Below are 19,610 nucleotides of genomic sequence, written 5' to 3'. Positions count from 1 at the left end.
TCACAGACGTAATTAAGGCAAGGATCAAGAGGAGATTATACTGAACTAGAGTGGACTTGAAATCCAATGGATGTCCTTATTAAGAGACAGAAAAGGATGCACAGAGACACAAGAAAGGAGACTGTGTGAAGACAGAGGCAGAGGTTGGAGTTATACTGCCACAAGCCGAGGAATGCCAGAAGATACCAGGAACTAGAAGAGGCAAAGAAAAATTCTCTCCTAGAATCTTCAGAGGGAACGTGGCCCTGTCAACACCTTGGTTTTGGACATCTGGCCTCCAGAACTTTGAAAGAAAAAATTCCAGGTTTTTTTTACGCCACTGTTTGTTGCAATTTATTAGAGTAGTCCTAGAAACCTAAAATAGAAGGAAACTAATTCTGATAAATGGTATTTACACAACTACGGGATACATTGCAGGTAATGTGAAATTTTGAGAATTTTCCCCCTGAGAGCAGAAATATATCCACATTCTTCCTATAACTACTTCTATTTTACGATTTAATGAAGGGTCTCATCTGTAAAATAAGGCAAGAATACTAAATAAAATGTATAAATATTGAAAGTTATAAATAAAACTGATATTCTTCATAGACAACATCATCATATACTTGTTAGTTGTCTTTCCCACTGACTCCTATAACATATCCTACCTCTTCAAAATAGTACTTGGTATGCTATTGTCTGTTTCATTTCTGTTTCTTTCAACAGATGGTAAAATACATGAGTGCAGGAATTGCTGGGGAATACAACAAAGTATAAAAGTAGTTTCCATAATGTTTTCTTTTTATTGTTGTAATTCACCCTTTTATTTATTTATTTTTTATTTTTTAGTAGTTTTTTTTGTTTCTGTTTATTGCAGTAACATTAGTATATAACATTGTATAAATTTCAGGTGTACATCATTATACTTGTATTTCTGCATAGATTACATCATGTTCACTACCCAAATACTAATTACAACCCATCACCACACACATGTGTCAAATCATCCTTTTCGCCCTCCTCCCTCCCTCCTTCCCCTCTGGTAACCACCAATCCCATCTCTGTCTCTATGTGTTTGTTTATTGTTGTTATTATCCATAATGTTTTAAAAGCAAAGAGATATACGCAAAGAAAACTGAGCTTCTATCAAAGCAGCACTAAAATCACAAGATTTTCAAAAAAACAGACTACAAGTCTTGAAACCAGCTGAAATCTACTATATAACAGAAAGGGAATATACAGCACTCTCACGGTTTTGAATTGAAAAGTGTTATATGATTTGCAAAACACTAGAAAGGGAACCAACTGGTATAAGGAAGCGTATCTCAACCTCAGCACCATTGACATTTTGGGCAGTCTAAGCCTCTGATGTGGAGAGCTGTTCTATACTTTGTGAGATTTTTGGCAGTATCCCTGGCATTTTGCCAGCAAATGCCAGTGGCAGAAAAGCCCACCCTCCACATTGTGACAACCAAAAATATCTCCAGACATTGCCAGATGTCCCCTGAGGGACAAAATCATCTTGAGTTGAGAATCACTGTTTTAAGGGGTCATTATGGATTTTCACTCAGTTCATGCTGATGGAACTCAGGTCATATGTTAGCTATTTATTAACCGGGGAGGAGGAAGAAATGGAGAGTTGTTGTTTAAAAGATATAAAGTTTCAGTTACACAAGATGAATGAGTTCTAGAGATCTACTGAACAACCTTGCAGCAATGGTTAACAATATTGTATTGTACACTTAAAAATCTGTTAGGAGAGTAGATCTCATGGTAAGTGTTTTTACCACAATTTTCAAAAAGTCTGCGTCTTTGAAGTCCTTGAGGCTAGTACTAATCTCTACAATTTGTCCCGAAATTCAGTGCTTTGGTTTAATATTTTGGTTGGTTGGTTAGGTCTTATTTGCTTTCACTTGGCCTTTCCCACCATAATAGCTTTCACTCCGTGGCTCAGATTATCAATCTGGAAATTCCACCTATTTGATAGTGTATCTATGCCAATTTGTACCTCAAACTATGGACATAACCAAAATATGGATTTGTAGAACCACAGAGCTCACTGTGAGATAAACACAGTCAAAATTTCACTGACCATCTGACCTCCATGAACCTCTGTTTCCAAATGGTGGTCCAGAGTAGCGTTTTGGTTCTCCAGAAATTAGTGACAATTTAGAATCACTGTCTATTTAACTTTCCAAAATTCTGATTATTTTAGAGTCTCTTTGGAGAGGGATAGGAAAAATATTTATATTATAAAATAGTGGCTGTGTAGAAGGTTCCTTCCTCAAACGGATCCAGCCTTCCTTTCACTCAAGGAGCTTTTTAGGTTGATAAAGTAGATCAAGTGTAAGAATTGTTTGAGGGGCCACAATTCTCTATGGTAGCTATTCAAGTAAGATTTCTGTTCACCACACATAAAGCATTTCTGCTTATACAAATCAAGTGAGACTTTAGTAATAGGCTCATCTTTCAGTCCTGAAACACTGTGATTATGCAACCAATGCCAAGATCTCATTGGCTCAGACCACTCTACTTACTGCTTTGGCTCTAGTGCTCACTTGAATAACCATACCTATCTTGTCTTTGCAATTAAGTGCCACCATTTGGCACTTGCCACCCAGGAATCCTTTCAGATTCAAAGAGCTCAGTGCAATGGCAGCGGTCCCCACCGTCTTTCTGGCCTAAAGGGAATAGCCATCACACAGCTATTCAAGGATATCAGGGCTTCTTCAAGAATCTATTTCTCAAAGTTTGATGAAGAGAGTGTTCCGTGGACCTCTCAGGGTGCTTGCACAGTTCTTACATGACAAATGGTAAGTGTCTTATATGATAAATCCATTCCAGAATCTTTATAACATTTCAACACCTTCCTCAACAGTATAATAAGGAAATTATAAAATGACAACTTAATTTTGTGTAGCTTGCCTTTGGGAACAGGTTTCAGTAAATCAATCAGGCACATCATTACAGCTGACCCCAGTCGCTTGAGGTAACACATTGATTCAAGAGTCTCTGCCTAATGAATTGATGTAAAATTATTGACTTGTAATTTTATATTGCTTCCATCCTCAACCCACATCCTTAGAATTCAGTCCCACACATTCCCCAGATTCTGGTTGATATTGATTGTCAAAAAAGGAAAAAATGCAATTATTTTGGCGTTATTGCACTTCCTTAAGGGTCATACTGTGTATCACCCTATGTAGTATCTTTGCACTTGAATCCCTGGTTATTGGTCTAAGCAATGAGACGTGATGGAAGTGGGTCCTGAAGATGATCAGCAATCCTTTGCAAGGCAACCACCTCAAGGGAGGCCATTACATATTCTCCAGGCAAGAGACTAATTTCATCAGACAGCGATGGAAGGGCTGTTTCTACTGGCAAAGAAGGCTCAGTGCCTGGTATATAGTGGTGATTAATAGATATGTGCTGAATGAGTGAGTAAAACTTATTAAGTATTCTCTCTCTATCCATGTTTAATCTGCTGGGTACAATATGTATTTTTAGATTTGATTTTGCAAAGAAAGTCTTACTAATTCCTTACATTTTTTTCTGCTCTGTTTTCTTGAATACATTATTCTCTCCCATGTAATGTATACATCATGTATTGCATTGTTTTCTAATCTTTTTTCTCATATTCATAAACTATTGTAGCGAATTGGTTAATATATTTACCATTTAAAAGCCCAGGACTGAGAGCTAGAAGCTAATAGTTAATTCCAATAATATTTAATAAATAGTTTCTCTTTCTCTCAGATAGAAATTGAGTGGTTTTTTTATACTAACAAGTCAAAAAGCATTTAGCCACACTGATGGAATTCAATGCAAACCTATACTGAAGACCTCGGTTGTTCACTCTGTTTATTCACTGGTTTGTGGTGGCTGACAAATACCACATCAAACCTTTTAACCAACAAATAGACTCTGGATTTTTTTTGAAAAATTACTTTATCTATAACTAATTTAATATGGAACCATTTGTGGTATTAAAATCCCAAGTGAGTCAGAATAGCGAGTAAGGAGCTCATCAAATCCTCTCTCTTAGCAATAGTAAAACTGGACAATTTGATAAAACAAGCATTTCAGGACTCTGAATATTAACTAAAGGTATACAGCAAATTGATGACTTTTTATTCAAGAACAACTACTGAACTTCAGATGAAAGCAGTAGGAGTCACGAAGGTTTGCCGTGGGCTGTTTTCTTTGTCCCCCCGCAGCACCAACCTCAAGGTACTTCTACCAAGATAGGACTAACCATGAGAATCAGAAGTTTCACTGTGACTACCAGAGAGGGCTGACTTGATTTGGACTGTGGAAAAAAACATCTCTCTGGTGGTGACCAGAAATAGTAGTAATCCTTGTGGCAAACAAATGTAGAATGCCAACACTGTAGCTAGCCAGAGGCTGTGATCCTGGTAGGAGCAAAAACCAACTTTTAGATGAGCCAGAAATTAATGGAGAGATTCAGAGAATGAGACATCCATAGTGACCTTTGATACACTCTAGTATATATCTGGTGTATTAGACTCTTATTGGTGGTGTAATGAATTACCACAAACTCAGTGTCTTAAAACAACACATTTATTTTATCTTACTCTTTTGGAAATCAGAAGTCAAAAATGGGTCAGCAGGGCTGTGTTTCTTTCAGAGGCTCCGGGAGATAGTCCATTTCCCTTCCTTTTCCCACTACTGGAGGCTGTCTATACACCTTAGCTTATGGCTCAATACCACTCTGACCTCTGTTTCCATAGTCACTTCTCTTACTCTGACCCTCCTGCCTCTCTCTTATAAGCATCCTCATGATTACATTGGGTTTACCCAGATAATCTGGGATAACCGCCTCACCTTGAAATCCATAAATTAAACACATCGACAAAGTCTCTTTTCCTATGTGAGGTAACATATTTGCAAGGTTCACAGATTAGGACGTGGGTATATCTTTGGGGCCATTACTCTACCTACCACACCCACTGATCTAAAAGCGGTACACGTACAAGGCTGTACACATAGTCAGGAGAGACAAGAGATGACCCCAGCTTTTTACACATTCCTTCCTAAACCCAATGTCTTGCACAAACACGAAGGACAGAAGGAACTCTGCAAAAAGTAAAAGTCAGGGCACACTTGTAAACTGCCTGAACTCTAAATATGTTTCCCAATGGCATAAAGATCCACTGGCAAAGGGTGGAAGCCCTATGGCTCAAGGAGTTTGAGTACAACCTCTGACCTATAATTGGCTGAACATTACACCATGCTAAAAGAGGAGTGACCGGTAGGATGCCAGACTTCAAAAAATAAAAACAATAATTTAAAAAATGCTGAGTAGAGACTACAGTGGTGGCGTATTGCAGAGGAGAGAGAACCTGCAGTAGTAACTCTGGCAAGGCACTAAAATAATAATAATGAAATATAATAAAATAAACAGCCAAAAAACAACCCCTAGGTATGGATAAGAATTGGGATCCATAGTTACTACAACATGTTACCTAAAATGCCTAGTTTTTCAACAAATAATTCATTTGACAAGCAGAGAAAGAGTAAATAAGATCCGCACTCAGAAAAGAGACCATAGAAACTGTCTCTGAAGGGGCTCAGATTTTAAACTTAGCAGACAAAAACTTCAAATCATCAATTATTAACATGTACAAAAAACTAAAGTAAGCCAAGTTTAAGCTATCACAAGAAATATGAAAGCAACAATTCAGCAAATATAGGATATCAATACAGAGATAAAAATGATAAAAATAACTGAATTTAAATTTGGGAATCAGGGGCCGGCCCCATTTCATAGCAGTTAAGTGCACGTGCTCTGCTGCTGGCGGCCTGGGTTCAGATCCCGGGCACGCGCCATCACACCACTTGTCAAGCCATGCTGTGGCGGTGTCCCACATAAAGTGGAGGAAGATTGGCCAGATGTTAGCTCGGGGCCAGTCTTCCTCAGCAAAAAGAGGAGGATCGGCATGGATGTTAGCTCAGTGCTGATCTTCCTCACACACACACAAAAAAATTTGAGGAATCAAAAGATGTAATAACTACATTTTTTAACTCACTAGAAGGGCTCAAATACAACTATGAGATGGCAGAATAAAGGATCAGCAATTTGAAGATAGATTAACAGAAATTATTAATCTGAACAACAGAAAGAAAAAAAGAATTTAAATATATAAATAAATAGAGCCTCAGAGACTTGTGCAACACCATCAAGCACACCAATATATGTAATAGGAGTCCCAGAAGGAAAGGAGAGAGAGAAAGAGGCAGAAAAAATTATTTAAACAATTAATATCCAAAAACTTTCAAATTGGATGAAAAATATAAATCTTCAGATCCGAAAGTCAAGAAGCTCAATGAATTCCAAGTAGGATAAACACAAATATGAATTTAGACCATTACTCAATATCGTGAATAAAAGTTAACACAAAATAGATCAAATATCTAAATATAAGAGCTATCATCTAAAACTTTTCGAAGAACACATGGGAGAAAAGCTTTTTGACTATGGGTTAGGCAGAGTTCTTAGATAAGACACCAAAAGCATGATCCGTAAAACAAAGAAATAAACTGCTGGTACATGCTAAAACATAGATCAATGCCAAAAATAGTATAAGTGAAAGAAACCTGTCACAAAAGACTACGTACTGTATGACTCCATTTATATGATGTATCCAGAAAAGGAAAATCTATAGACACAGGAAACAAATTACTTGTTGCCTGGGTCTGGGAGAGGGAGTGAGGATTAACTACAAATAGGTACAAAAAATCTTTTTGGGGTGATAGAAATGTTCTAACCCTCAATTGTGATGTTCGTTATACAATTCTATAAATTTACTAAAAATCATTGAATTGTGCATTTAAATGGATAAGTTTTACAGTATACATATTAAACCTCCATAAAGCTGTTAAAAAATACCAAGTGAGATGTCCCAGTCTAGTTTGGCACTACCTTTGAAACTCCCCTGATTTGTTCAAGTATCAATTCATTATTTCTGAAAATTCCAAGTGAGACAATCAGGTAAGGGTGTTAAGTGGTGGTTTTCTTAAACTTAATATTGATGCCAAACATATTGATGGCTCACATAACTTGCAATAACTTAGTAAACATCTAAAGTGAACCTAAAATTCTCTAATTTTGAAAAAAAAAGAATACATTATCAGAACACAAAATCACTGATCATCATACTGAACTGCTCAATTTCCCTGCAACTCCTTTTTGCAAATTGTGATAATTTACCCGTGGGAAAACCGCAGAAGACCTCTTTTCCATTAGAAGTAATTATGGACCATATTCAGTCCTACTCTCCCGTCCTGCGGATTTACTTTCTTCCTCATGGTATGAACTATTTATAACTCTCTGTCTTAAGAAATGGTGATGATTTAAAAAGTGTGTTAACTTTCTGTGTGTCTCAATCTCTTGAAGCTACTGCTGAGTGAAACCTGCGCCTGAACAGGTAACAGGTACATGGCACACCTGCTCTCCAATTCCCTAGCAACTCGTTACATTGCTCCCTCCCCCTTTATCCTTTTTGTTCCCAAATCTTCTTTCCTCTTTTTATCTCCTCTCTCCTTTTGCTCATGTTCTTTATTTGAACGATTTTCACTCACATTGTTTTATATCCTTCTGGTCTCATTTTCATAATTTCAATTGTATTATGAGGTGAATTTCTCTCAAAAAGTACTTATCTTTATTAGGTTGACATGTAAAGGGACTTCAATTTTCCATCACTTTTCTCTCTGAAGTCAGATTTGTGGAAATAAAAAGTTATGTTTTGACTCTTTCATTCCAACTAAGCACAATCTGGCAGAACAAACAATGTCTATGTTTGGAAAGACTTGAATGATGGAGTCTTAAAAATCATTATAATTGTAAAATAAAAATTTTTTGAGTATTTATTATGTATGGAGCATGCTCTGGTCTTTTCCATGTGTTAATGCATTTTAATCCTCACAATAGCGCTCTAAGATAAGTACTACTATCATCCCTATTATACAGATGAGGAAATTGAGGGACAGAGAAGAGAAGCAACTCACCCAAGGACACAAAGCTCATAAAACAAGGGGATGGACATTCGAACCAGGCTGTATGGCCCCAGAATCCGTGCTCTTAGTTACTGCATTATACCGCTAGTTATGAAATTGCTTTTATATCCTTTTTCCTATTCCCTCCACTAATTTCAAATTTTCTTTAGAAATTATAAAATTGGTACATATTACCTATAGAAACATAGAAAACAAGAGTTAATATTTAGGAAAATATAAAATGACCTAAAATCCCACATTGTGGCATAAAGTGTAAATATTTCCACATCTATATATATATTCATTACATGTAGTGATTTGTGTTTTATAATCTTTTTGTTAAGTTAATGACAAATTATGTTTTTCAGGTTAGTTTATTTGAACTTCTAATTTATTTCATGTGCATCAAAAAATCTTATGAACATAAATTCAAGTATATTTAAAAGTTTTCTTCCTTATTCACACAGCAAATTGCTTTTCATAGTGGCTTTGATTATGAAAACTGTATGATTCTTTTGAATTACTGAATTTTTCCAAATATCTGGTGATGTTTTTCTGTTCTTCAATATTTCTATAGTATGCTTTATGTTAATACTCCACTGCAATTTGAGAAAATTGCTAGATACTCTGTGGTGCCTATATACACTTTGTTTGAGGCGAGTAAGAAAGGGAAAAGTTTGTACTTTTTCTAGTTTTATTGTATTAGATTTAGGATCTAGTTGGAAATATGGGGTGTTGAGGTTACTCTGGGAGGACAGTCGCATGACAGGCAAGTCTCTGGCTTCCAGATGGGTTTCCATTCTCCCATCAGGGTGCAGGTGTCAGTGAGTTCAATTCCCAAAGTCACTTGGTGGAGATTTACTCTTCACTACATCCCCCACAGGGGCTTCTAGGCCTCTGATTTTGCTTACCATATCTTTTTGAACTTTCTACTATGAATGTTAGTGAAGGCTATCATTTAATAGTACCTACATTGTGCCAGCAATTGAGCTAAGTATTAGGGCATACAAAGTTGGCTAAAAGCTCCTTTTCTCAAAGTGATTATAGTTGAAAATGAAGAACTAATATGCAAAAAAATAATATACTTTAATTATCATAAATAATGTACAAGACATAATAATAGTTCATAGAATGAAGCTATTTACTTTGCTTAGGGTCTTCAATGAATACTTTAGAGTAGATGGCATTTGATATCTATGTCTTAAAGGATAAAGGAAAAAGGAAAGTAATATTTGTGCCAGATGATTTACCCATATCATCTCAAATCCTCGTAACATTAGGAGAAGCAAGTTATAACTCTCATTTTATGGGCAAATAAATATCATCAGCATCATTTGGTAACCTGCGCTAGATTATATAGCTCATAAGTGGCAAGTTTGGGATGGCAACCACAATCTATCAGGCCTTAGAGCCAAAGATGGTTCCACTTCGTAATGACCAGGAATAACATAGACGAAAGCATATGCAAAGGCAGAGAAATGTGAAAAAATATAGTAAAGTGCTCAGTTCGTAAAAGGTCTTATGTGATATGCTATCAAATTTGAAATATTCTTAATGATAGAACCAAATGTTTAAATAGGAGAGTAACATGAACATATTTGATCTTTAGATAGGCAGATCTGAAAGCAGAATATAGAAAGGTAAACTTAGGTAAGATTGGAGGCAGCGAGATCATTCTGAAGGCTTTTTAGTCGCTAAGATGAGAAAATATTTAGACCTGAAATAATAATCGACAGTGGACAAGAAGAGGAGAAACAAATCTGAGAAGTATTCAGGAGGTATCGTTTTCCATCTGGGATGTAAGATGAAAGAGGAAACACGGTGCCACATAGATTCCTGGATTGGGCACCTGAGAGAATGGTCATGATATTTCTTAAGGTATTTAAAAGATGAAAAAACCAGGAGTTCAGCCTTGGGCATTTTAACTTGGACGTGCTTGAAGGGTGCCTGTTTATGTACTACAGCGTAGTCTTGGATATATTATGCTGGAGGCCGGGGCTAGAACTATAGATACAGAAATCTTCAATAAGTGAGGAATAGTCAAATCAATGAAGCATGTTTGGAAAGAAAAAATATTTTAGGATAGACTCCTTAGTCATGTCAATAAAGATATGCATGGAAAAAAATCCATGTATCAGTGAGAGACACACAAAAAAAGTTAGAAATATAGAAAAAAAATAATAGAGCTCTGTTATACAAATATTAGGAATGCATTCAGCTTCAAGTAATAATGCCTTATTTACACTCTCTTAAACAAACTAGGTTTTATTTTTTTCACATTACAAGATGTCACAAGGTAGACCTTTGCTGACATCAGTTAAAGACTTTTTAGACCAGGTTCTTTTTCTCTCTGCTCATATTATCATCTTTAACATGTGGACCTCCAAAGCTTGCTGCACCTTTAGGCATCATATTAATATTGAATTCAGGAATAAAAGAACCAGGAAAAGAGTGTTTTCTACATTAAGCTTTGTGTTTTAATCTGGGCAAGAAAACCTTCCACATTGTTCTATATCTCATTAATCAAAATCTAGGTTACATGCCCCTCTTAAACCAATCCATGGCCAAGTGACATTGGATTATCATGTTTCATTAGGGGACCAGGATAAGGACCTACCCTCTCGCAAAACTGAGAGGTCTCTACTAAATTCCTAAACAGATAGATATTCTGTTAGGGGGAGATGGGGCTGGGAAAGGCTTTGGGATAGGCAACATGTATAGCAGCCAATGACAGAACAAATTTCAAAAACAATGGATGATAAATAGTATCAAATTTGGAGTGTAAGTAAGATAAAGACTGAAAGGTGATTATTCTATGTGATATTTTGTATGTAGACGATTGTGTACTGAATCCCTGGCAATTTCTCTAAAAGGATTTTTTGGAGTTAAAGCTAGCTTGTTTTGGCTTGCTTAATAAATGAAATGTGTAAGTTAAAATAAATTTACCTGTAAAGTGTTTGAGAAAGAAAGGGAAAATCAGAAGGAATCCCCCTATCCTATCCTCGACAGATTTGATTTTTGAAGGAGAGATTCTACGTGTAACAGATCAAGGCAAGTGAAAGGTTGAGATGAAGGAAAAAAGCTGATAGATGCTTCTAGATTCTTGGGGAAATCTAGAGTATACTTGGAGGTGCTGGCCTTGAAGAGCATAGAGCAGAGGTTAGGAGCATCATTCTGAAGTCCTACAGCTCTTGATACAAGTTCTGGCTTTGCCACTTCACCTTTCTGAGGCTCAGTTTCTTTGTGAAATAGAGATAAAACTGAACCTATCTTATGGAGTCATTAGGAGGTTTGAAAGAGATCATGTACTTAACACAATGTCCTGAATGTAGGAGATGCTCACTTAAATGTTATCTATGATCATTATAATTGATTATTAATTTCACTTTTGTAATTACTAATCTTTACTCTCAGATATTTAATATTTTACTTAATGTGTCATTAATTAATATATTTATTAAAAGTGGTCATGGACCAAAGATGATATCATGTCATGAACCACGTATTATAATTATTAAGTCCTGTACACCTGAGTTCCATTTAAATTCTAAAAGCCCAAGGTAAGCATGATGGATATCTTCAAGTACTTTTGTCCTGATGATCTCTATAAGCCCAATGATGTAAGAGAATATTAATGGCTAAGAAAGATACGGGTAAGATAATGTAGAATTTGTGTGTAAGTAATAGTGGTATGACAGAAGAGATAACATTCATTCAATGTGAGAACATTTATGTTAATGGTCAGGAAAATGATCCAGAAATTTTTGAGAAAAATTCAAAAGAGGTTTAACTATGGGATAAAAATTAAAGTATCCCCTTTTGACTTTATCTGCAAAATTTACAGTCACATTTTCCCTAAGATATTCCTTTTATATAATAAATTTGTTACTAACCTTATTTTTTCCAAAATCTTCGTTTTTTCTCCTGTCATTCAGTTATATCTAACTTAATTAGCAAGGCAAATAAGGAATCTATGTTTGTGCCAGTGATACTTATTCTTTTTAATTTTCATCCTCAGGTCACTTGAAAATCAGCTCTTCTGTCCCAGTGAATGGGTGCACTAAATGACTCTGTGATCACTGAGTTTGTGTTACTGGCCCTGCCTTGTCCTTGGGAGAAGAAACTTTTTCTCATTTTGATATGTTTTTTGCTCTATTTAGGGGTCATCTTGGGAAACCTTTTTATTTTGTTTTTGGTAATTTTTGATTCTCACTTACATTCTCCTATGTACTTCCTGCTGGCCAATCTGTCCCTCATTGACATGGGCCTTTCCTCTACCACAGTCCCCAAGATAATCACAGACCATTTATATGAATACAAAGTAATTTCTTTCCAAAGTTGTATGACACAGATATGCTTCATCCACATCACAGGAGGAGTGGAGATGGTGTTACTCACAGCCATGGCATTTGACAGGTACACGGCAATTTGTAAGCCTCTTCACTACTTGAACATTATGAACCCTAAAATCTGTGTTTCATTTGTAATTACTGGATGGGTAACTGGACTGATCCATGCTATGTCTCAGTCTTTATTTGTTATAAACTTGCCTTTTTGTGGGCCTAATAAAGTAGACAGCTTTTATTGTGATTTGCCTAAGATCATAAAACTTGCATGCACAAATGGAGCCAAGCTTGAGTTTATTGTTATTGCCAGTAGTGGCTTTATGAGCATGGGCACCTTCATCCTGCTAATCCTTTCCTATGTCTTCGTTTTGGTCACCGTCTGGAAACGTTCCTCAGGAGATTTATCCAAGGCATTTGTTACTTTGTCATCTCACATGACTGTGGTTTTTTTTTATTCCATGTATGTTTGTCTATGTCTGGCCTTCTCCCCACCATCACTGGATAAAAATCTGCTTGATTTTGCTATCATCTCTGTCTTGAATCCTGCCATCTATACATTAAGGAACAAAGACATATAGGTATCAATAAAAAGATCGCACAAAAAGATATCTTATTCTAGATTTTGTTGACTACATCTTATTTTGGAGCTTAAAAACTGTATACCCAATTGCATGCTGGTCCATCTCCACTTAGGAACCTCAAATTTAACACTTCCAGAGCAAAGTCATTGTCTGCTGTCCTAAGCCTGCTACTGCTTCATGTGGAGTATAAGTCCATAACCATTACCATTATGGGAAATGTAAATCCATCATACTAAGAATTGATATTCTTACAGATAATGGCATGGTCCGACAAAGAACATTTACATTTTGAATTGTTGGTTATTTTGCAAACAAATGATGTAATAACATCATTTCTGCTATTCATAAAGTCTAAAAATAACCTGTAAATTGTTTGTGATCAATGTCAAGAATCATCACATTGTATGGTTATGTAAGTAGATCCAAGGGCTTTACTTATTATTTAAAAAAAGACGCAGAGACAATATCTAAGTACAAGTAGTTTATTTGGAAGAGACTCCTAGAAGACTGTGGTTCAGATGTTTGGATGTGAGACAGGGAAGGTAAGAATGCCAACAGAGGGTATATTAATTGGTATCCAACTACTGTGGACAACTGGGGTGCAGTCCTGCTGTGGCCCTCTAAGAGATTGTATAGATTCTGTGATTTACAGTTGCCCCACTTGAGAGGCAAGGAAGCTATATATTTCTATATTGGTGTAGCTCTCATGCATTAAGGGAACAAGTGTTAATGGGTCCTGCCATTGCATATATTCCCAGGATGACATTCATAATATTCCTCCTCTACAACCCATTCTAGATTCTCTTCACATCTATCCAATACTTCTGCTGATCTAGATCACTTGCACAGATCCACATCCACCTACTTGAGCAGTCAAACTCCATGATTACCATGCTGCTGTCAGGTTGTAATTGCTGCAACCACCCATTTACAGTTATCATCAATCATGGTTGATGCAAGTGTAGCAGCAATTCTATTTTTTTCATGACGATGAAGATTAATTATCCATGACATCATAGTAACTTCTTTTTTTGTCTGCTAATCTACAAACACAAGGAAACCAAAACTACCAGGGGGTCACTAAAACTTCAGGTTTATTGAAATGCTTACTCTATCCCTAGAAGAGATCAAAGTTTTGGGTGCAGGAACCTCAAATTCTCCAAAGAATTGATGGTGAATGGAGCCCCTCTCACTATTTGTCTTTGGTTTCCAGATCTATGCATTTTGGATACAATACTTTATAATGTCCATTGTTTCAAACTATATATCACATGTTAAAACACAAAGTGTCATTCCCAAACTGGCAATTAATTCCACTTTTACTTGCACCTTTAAAAGGCTATTCCCGTGTTCTATCAGACTGACAGAGTCTGTTTGATACAGTATAAAGCAGCATAAGTGGATCACTTGGTAGTGTGCCCAATGTTGTACTTTCTCTGCCATGAAGATATTCCTTTGTCCTAAGCAAAGTTATGAAGGACATTAGGCATTCTATGTATCTTTGGATCATTTAATGTCTAGTGTACTGCTGTAAAGATAGTCAAAGCCATACCTGGAAAACACGTTTATCCCAGTAAGAACAATTAGCTGTCCTTCAAGCATGGAAGAGATACAATGTAAACAACTTGCATTCAAGTTGCTGATTAAATGCCTCAAAAGATGAAACTATGTCAAGAGTTGAGCATCCACATATACTTCTGAAAGGTCAAATGTTCAACAGTGACTGTAGCTAGAACTGCCTTAATGAGAAGAGACCATGCTAAAAGAACCTGTGGAAAGGCTTCATCCTTGCCATTCATAACTAGTTCATTCCTGGGCCCACTGTACAAGAAAGAACCCATGGAAAGTATTCATCCTGCCATTTACAACTTCATTCATGGGCCCATTGTGCAAGCACTGGAGTGGCTGGGCCAGGTTATCAACTCTACTATTTAACACTATTCTTGGAGTAAGAAGATACTCCAGTATACTACAGTAAGATATAAAACATAAATATGAAGTATACATGTCCTTCTTCCTGCTTTATTCTGGCTAACAGAGCATTTTGTCACATCTCAACATGGCTCATGTATAATTAATCACTATCCATTTTAAGTGACAATCCCACAGTTATGCAGAAGTTATAATACTGAGCCATTGTGAGGACAAATATCATAGACTAGAGTCATTTGACAATTCCCAATAAAGTGCTAGATTTATTTCTATTTTTGCTTTCCTTAAACACAGAAAATAGAAAGGTTAACCCATACGGTATGAAAGGGAGGAAATAAATGAAATATCATCTCTAGAAACTAATAAATTAGCAATTAGGACAGAGTTGAGGTAGGAAATCTGTGCTGTTGAATGTACACTCATAATAATAGAGAATCAATGATTGCAACGGTAAAGAAAGCACAGAAGAGATCTAAGTTTTATCCTATAATAAATGTGGAGTCTCACAACAGAGGTGAATAAATCCATATAATTACAAATAATCAAGCATTTGAACAAACAAAAAAGTTGTGTTTTTCACAGACACAAAAAATTAGACACATATATTCCAGGGTAAATTAGTTGCATCAAAATATTTTAAAATTACATCATAAAGCAACTTTTAAAAATGCAGGTGAAATTTATATAATTGTGGCATAAAATGTGCAAGTGTAAGGAAGGCAACACAAATAGAAAACATAAAATAAGAAAAGACTGTATTATACTACACTGACTTTAAATTTGTCAAAAACAAAAATAAAGACTTTCAGTTTCTAGTTCTGCATATAAGGAGCTCAGAAGTCAATACTCCATCCTAACAACAAGTTAGAAAGTGGAACAGACTGAAAACTCAGCAGCTCTCCTCGGATCCATAAGAGAGGCGAAGACACAGGGCAAACTGCTGCCCCCAAGATTAGAGAGACAGATGGGCAATTACAAGTCATCAGGGCTTATTGGAGCAAAGACAAACAATAGAAACTGCCACAGGAACCAGTGCTGGGGTAGGAAAACCTGAACCCAAATTGATGATTGCCAGAGGCTCTGTGTGGACAACTCTGAGAGTTAAAAAACTGTCTAGGGGGACCCAGCCATAGGAGGTCCCAACAATATCATGAAATTTATTTCCAGGAGTTCACCAGATTCCCACAGTAAATCTCTGAGAAAAATCCCCTTGGGCTTCCAGCAGAAGCAGGGGAAAAGCAACCGTTTTGCAATATACCAAAGCACTCTGTTCTTCCTCAAAAGCCGTGCCCTCAGGGGAAACTAGTTAACCAGAACCTAAACTACTGAGGTATTATCAGAGAGTAACGGACCTGGGGAAGGGAAATACCCAACTCCAGCCCACTCTAGCCATCCTGTCCCACCTAAGGGAGGGGAGAAAAAAACTGAGAAACACTTGTGAAGTTCACAATCTAGAGTCATAGGCTTACCATAATACTGAGACTTAATCATAAGACTACAGGACAGTTCTCCTCTGCCCACACCTCACCACCACATTACCAAAGGTCTATTTACAGCAGTTCCTTTTAGCCAATGCATCATATATAGCTATCAAGAAAAAATTACAAAGCATACCAAAGGCAAAAAACACAACTTGAAGAGACAAAGCAAGCATCAGAACTAGACATGGCAGGATGTTGGAATTATCAGTCTGGCAATTTAAAACAATTATGATTAATATGCTAAGGGCTCTAACGGATGAAGTAGACAGCATTCAAGAACAGATGGACAATACAAGCAGAGAGCTGGAAATCCTAAGAAGGAATGAAAAAGAAATGCTAGAGATTAAAAACACTGTAACAGAAATGAAGAGTGCCTTTGATGGGCTTTTCAGTAGATTGGACACAGATGAGGAAAGTCTCTCTGAACTAGAAGATATATTAATAGAATCCTCAAAATCCAAAACGCAAAAAGAACAAAGAAGGAAAAAAAAAAAAGCAGAACTGAATATTTAAGGACTGTGGGACAACTAAAAAACGTGTAACATATATGTAATGGGAATATCAGAAGGAGAAGGAAGAGAGAAAGGAACAGAAGAAATACTTGAAACAATAATGACTTCCACAAATTAATGTCAAACACCAAACCACAGGTCCAGAAGCTCAGAAAACACCAAGCAGGATAAATGCCAAAAGCATATCATTTTCAAATTACAGAAAACCAAAGATAAGGAAAAAAATCCTGAAAGAAGTCATAGGAAAAAAAAACATCATATTTATAGAGAAATGAAGATAAGAATTATATCCAATTTTTCCTCAGAAACCATGCAGACAAGAAGAGAGTAGAGTGAAATATTTAAAGTACTGAGGAAAAAAAAAAAAAACACCTAGAATTCTGTACCTTGCAAAATTATCCTTCAAAAGTGAAAAAGAAATATACTTTCTCAGACAAACAAAAATTGAGGGAATTTGTTGCCGGTAGAGCTGCCTTGAGAGAAATGTGAAAAAAAAATTCTTTGAAAGAGAAGGAAAAAAATATGTCAGACTTTCTGATATACATAAAGAAAGGAAGAGCATAGAAGACAGAATAAGTGACGGTAAAATAAAAACCTTTATTCTTAATTGATCTAACAGATAAAACTTTGTTTAACATAAAATAGCAGCAAGCATTAATTATGTATGCTTATGTTTATATCGTATGCATATATATATACATATATATGTTTATGTATGCTTACGGGTAAGTGAAATGAATGAAAGTAATTATACAATGCATGGGAGGAAGGAATTAGGCTTATTTTGTTATTATATGTACTCACACTGCTTTTGAGGTGCTATAGAGTTGTTTTAAAGTGGATTTGGATTAGTTGTAAATATATTGCAAAATCTAGGATACCAATTGAAAAAGTAAAAAATGAAGAAGAAATGATATATTAAGAAAGAAGAGAAAATGGAATCATATAAAATGCTCAATTAAAACCACAGAAGGCAGAAAAAGAGTGGAAGACTAATGTAAGAACAAAGAAAGAGGACACAAAATAGAAAAAAGTAATGAATATGGTAGGTATTAATCCACTATATTAATAATTACTTTGAATGTCAATAGTCTAAATAAATGTACCAATTAAAAGATAAATATTGTCAGAGTGGATTATATAATGATAAAGGGGTCAATTCTTTATTGTATCTATATGCCTCCATTATGGAAAAAGAAAGATCTCAAATAAACAACGTAACTTTATACCCCGAAGAACTATAAGAAGAACAAACTAAGTCCAAAGTTAGCAGAAGGAAGAAAATTACTGAGATCAAATCAGAAATAATAAAATAGAGACCAGAAAAACGACAGAAAAGATCAACAAAACAGCAACTTCTTTTTCCCTAGTTTTATTGAGAAATAATTGACATAGATCACTGTATAAATTTAAGTTATGCAGCATGATGGTTTGATTTACATATACTGTTAAATGATTACCACAATAGGTTTAGTTAATATCCATCATCTTATATAGATACAATAAAAAGAAGACAAAAAGAATTTTCCTTGCCATGAGAACTCTTAGGATTTACTATCAACAACTTTCGTGTGTACCATACAGCAGTGTTAACTATAGTCATAATGCTGTGCATTACATCCCTAGTACTTATTTCTCTTATAATTGAAGTTTTACCTTTTCCTCCAGTTCCCCCTCCTCACACCCCCCCACCTCTGGTAACTGTAAATCTGATCTCTTTTTCTATAAGTTTGGTTGGTGGTTTTTTTTTTTTCTTTTTTAGATTCCACCTATAAGTGAGCTCATACAATATTTGTCTTTCTCTGTCTGACTTATTTCCCTTAGCATAATGCCTGCAAGGTCTATTAATGTTGTCACTAATGGTAGGGTTTCTTCATTTTTTATGGCTGAATAATATTCCATTGTGTGTATATATGCGTGTGTGTGTATATATGTATATATTTATACATATATATACCACATTTTCTTTATTCACTCTTCAGTTGATGGACACTTAGGTTGTTTCCAAGTCTTGGCTATCGTAAATAATGCTGCTATAAACATGGGGGCACAGATATCTTTTTCAGTTAGTATTTTTGTTTCCTTTGAATATATTCAAAATGCAGAAGTGCAATTGCTGGATCATATGACAGTTCTATTTTTATTTTTTTGAGGAACTTGCATACTTTTTTCCAAAGTGGCTGTACCAATTTACAACCCACCAACAGTGCGCAAGGGTTCCCTTTTCTCCACATCAACACCAGCATTTGTTATCTCCTGTCTTTTTGATGATGGCCATTCTAACAGGTGTGAGGTGATATCTCGTTGTGGTTTTCATTTTCCTTTCCTTAGTGACTAGTGATGTTAAATATCTTTCGTGTACCTATTGGCCATTTGCATCTCTTCTTTGGGAAAATGTCTACTCAAGTCCTTTGCCTGTTTTTTATTGGAATATTTGTTTTTTTACTATTGAGTTGCATGACTTCTTTATATATTTTGTATATTAACCCCTTATCAGATATATGAATTACAAATATTTTTTCCCATTTCATAGGCTGTCTTTTCATTTTGCTGATGGTTTCTTTTGCAGTGCAGAAACTTTTTAGTTTGATATAGTCCCACTTCTTTTTTTATTTTGTTGCTTATGGTTTAAGTGTGATTTCCAAAAAATTCATCCAAGACCACTGTCAGGGAGGTTTTATCCTACATTTTCTTCTAGAAGTTTCATGGTTTCAGGTCTTGCATTTAAGTTGTTAATCCATTTTGAGTTAATTTTTGTGA

At 35.7% G+C, this 19,610-nt stretch overlaps 1 pseudogene; it reads left to right on the top strand.

Annotated features, from left to right (window-relative positions):
* The first annotated feature begins 12,049 nt into the window (after nucleotides 1–12,049).
* Nucleotides 12,050–12,973, top strand: LOC131405364 (olfactory receptor 4F15-like; annotated as a pseudogene).
* The last annotated feature ends 6,637 nt before the right edge of the window (nucleotides 12,974–19,610 follow it).

Source organism: Diceros bicornis, chromosome 5 (genome assembly GCF_020826845.1).
Source record: "Diceros bicornis minor isolate mBicDic1 chromosome 5, mDicBic1.mat.cur, whole genome shotgun sequence".
NCBI lineage: Eukaryota > Metazoa > Chordata > Mammalia > Perissodactyla > Rhinocerotidae > Diceros > Diceros bicornis.
The sequence above is the reverse complement of the archived record's forward strand: the minus strand, read 5'-3'. Positions and strand labels throughout refer to the sequence as shown.